Source organism: Citrus sinensis, chromosome 3 (genome assembly GCF_022201045.2).
Source record: "Citrus sinensis cultivar Valencia sweet orange chromosome 3, DVS_A1.0, whole genome shotgun sequence".
NCBI lineage: Eukaryota > Viridiplantae > Streptophyta > Magnoliopsida > Sapindales > Rutaceae > Citrus > Citrus sinensis.
The window spans coordinates 44,313,188-44,316,385 of record NC_068558.1 but is presented as its reverse complement, the minus strand read 5'-3'; positions in this window follow the sequence as shown (position 1 = coordinate 44,316,385).

Here is a 3,198-nt window from a genome sequence, read left to right as displayed (position 1 = left end):
CTATACAAATTAAATGAAATTATAATTACAAAAGTTTAACATGATAATTTTTTAAATGAAATTAATTATGATTATAAAAATTAACATATTGGATTTGAGATTTATTTATTTTATTAAATTTAGGGGTATTTTTTAATTATAATTTTTTTATTTTTCAATATTTTGTAGAATAAAATGGACTTTTAATTTTTTTTAATGATAAAATGATCATTTTTTAGTGTCAAAGTGAGTGGTTGATACAAAGTTAAAAATAAAAGTGGTGCAAAGAACATTTTTAAATTTTTATGATAGTTAGATGTACATATGATAAAATTAAGATGGTGAAGAGATAATTTCCTTAATTAGTATATATTTGTAATGTTTGATGAATGTTCAATTAATAATGTTGAGTAGACGTAATTGCAAGCTCGTAGTAACATTAAAATATTAGCATACACAACTAACAACAACCAATTATTATTGGTATGCTTTTTGTTTGAGAGATTTGAGTATTTTGATTCAAGATATGTTTTTTCACATGTCATATAATAACTGAAGTATAATGAAGGTGCATGCATAGAAATTAAATATCATACAAAATAAACTAATTTTTAGTTCATAATTCTTTCCATTTTGACAAAATTTGATAAAAATATTATACCAACTATACCGAATACATAAGCAGAAATAATGCGTGAACATATATAGGAATTGACGCGATGCGGGGCAAAGATGATGAGAAGTGGTTATCAGGCCGCTGGGACACACTAAGCTAAACATTTTTTTCTCTGCTTTTGTCTTCTTCCACTTGCTCCAAGAGTGGGTCCTCAAGCTAATTAGGCCATTCACGAATCACGAATCAACCACAAATCACTTCCCGAATATCTTCAACAGAACTTCTTCTGCCCTATATATATATCCCCAGCTATGTCTTCATGAACATCAGGTGATTCAACACACAACTTCATTCAATTTGTTCATGGCTGCAACAAGCATGTTCTCAGTAAGAAGCATGAAGCTAAGGAAGCTTTCGAAGCATATTCGGGAGCAGAAGGCACGGCTTTATATTATATGGAGATGTTCTGTAATGCTTCTTTGTTGGCATGATTAAGTAGCTGTGTATTTTTTGTTGACGTCCTGGCTACAGGGAGCTTTTTATATACAGTGAGTCAAGCAAGAAAATGCAAATTAAATTCTAAATAAAACTAATTATATGTAATGTATATATGACGTGCAAGTTAATTTTTGAAGTTACTTTCGGAAGCTCGCTGTTAGGGTATAGTAAAGAAAAGGGGGCTGCTAGGGTTTCAGTTCAATTGAAAACAAAGCTAATGGATTAATGTCTGTCCAGTTTTGTTTGATTGTACAATTAATACATATGTATGATGTATATATAAAACTATAAATTAAGCTGATAGTATAACACCTTTACTTTCAGTTAGATTTGCAAATTCACTTCTTTCTTAATTTCTTTTTTCTTTTTCTTCTTTTTCCATTTCTTGGTTGGGTAGTGATGGGTTCAATTCTTCACCATTGGCTATTGGGATTTGATTGAGAATCAGAAGGCGAAGATATATGAAAATCGATATATAGCCATTCAAAATACAATTCGATATCATAGACATTGCACCGGTAACGTAAAATTAATCCTTGAGTAAACACCCGGTGCCCTTCTTGCTCTTATGTACATTTAATGGAAAATTTGCTTAATTTTAATCAAAATGTGGATAATCTATGTTCATGATATAATTCGCATCCTTTTAAATGTATGCTTAACTTTACAATAAAAATATACAACCACTAAGGTAGCAAATCTAGTGGTCAAGAAACCAGAAAGATCTACTTATAGGTTAACCATTAGTGGCTTAATATGTGAACTAATAAATAATTATCATTTAAACAAGTGGGCAACAAATTTGAAATTTTCAGGTGTAGTTGTCCCTTGTTTTGTAAAATGTGAATTTGAGGTCATGATTGATAATTATTTAGAGAACAACAAATAATCATGAATTCCAAAAAAGCATTTGTGTCTTTGAACGCACAATTGAGCTCATGATTTTTATTTTTATTTTTCTAACTAGTCAAAGATAACCATACGAAAGTCCACTTTGTATAAATATAAAATACAAATCGTTCAAGATAAAAAAAAAAAAAAAAAAACCTTATTAGTTTATTTATTTATTTTATATATGTTGTGTCGTTTTGATGCAAGATCCAAAAGTTCTGTTGCAATTAGAAATTGTTCGGTCAAACACGTTGATGCCTGAATCATGAACTTGAAATTACTTCAAGTTTCCTTTGGATCATCTGCGGTAAAACACTTTGATGGCCACGTCTGTGTTTCATTTAGCGAAAATTTCTGGAAAAGTTGACAGAGAAGGTAGAATACTTTTTGGGAAAAAATGCTGGCTGAGTGACTGTTGTAACATGAAATGCAGCAGTTTGAATATGAGGAAGACTGAGAAACAGCTGGCTTTCTTAGTGTTCCTAATTACCATTTGATTGTTAGAGGATTCCGTTGAAATGGCACCGACTTTTTTTAAGTGGATTACGGACCACCACTTTTTGGAACTGTGACTTCGTTTCCTCCTTTTGAAATATCTTGTAAAGTGCATTTTGGTTATTTAAAGAATTTGGTTCACCGGAAAGAATATCTAGCTCGATCGAGCTCCCATGCACATCCTTGATGAGCTAGCTGTATGCACTTCAATATATGTGGTGTAGTGAGTGGAATTAAGTTGGTAATCATAGCACAGATTCATAGTGGCAATGTGTGGTTCACTACCTTCAGATATTTTGTTCACTTTTAATAGGAAGCGTGATCTTAATTTTCTCTTGAAAAAGAATGAGTGGGATTCGCCCAAGATCAATAGAAACTTCCTTTAATTTCCATAGAACAAATTTGTCAACATACGATGATTATAACAAACCACTAGATATCTCACTTCGAAATAAGTAATTGTTATAGAAGACCATAGCCTACAGAAAGATAAAACAACTGAACAGAAAAAAGGGCAAAAAAGATAACAACATATAAACAAAATTGAAGAGTATAAACACACACACACATTTCGACAATTAGAAGAATAATTATAAAGATTTCGGGTGAGTTACAACTAAAATAATGATTACGTAGAAATTGAAGCAGGTCTACCTACCTAGCTATCTCCTTCATTTTTAACCCAATAAAGTTACGAACTTGGGGACATATATATGGCA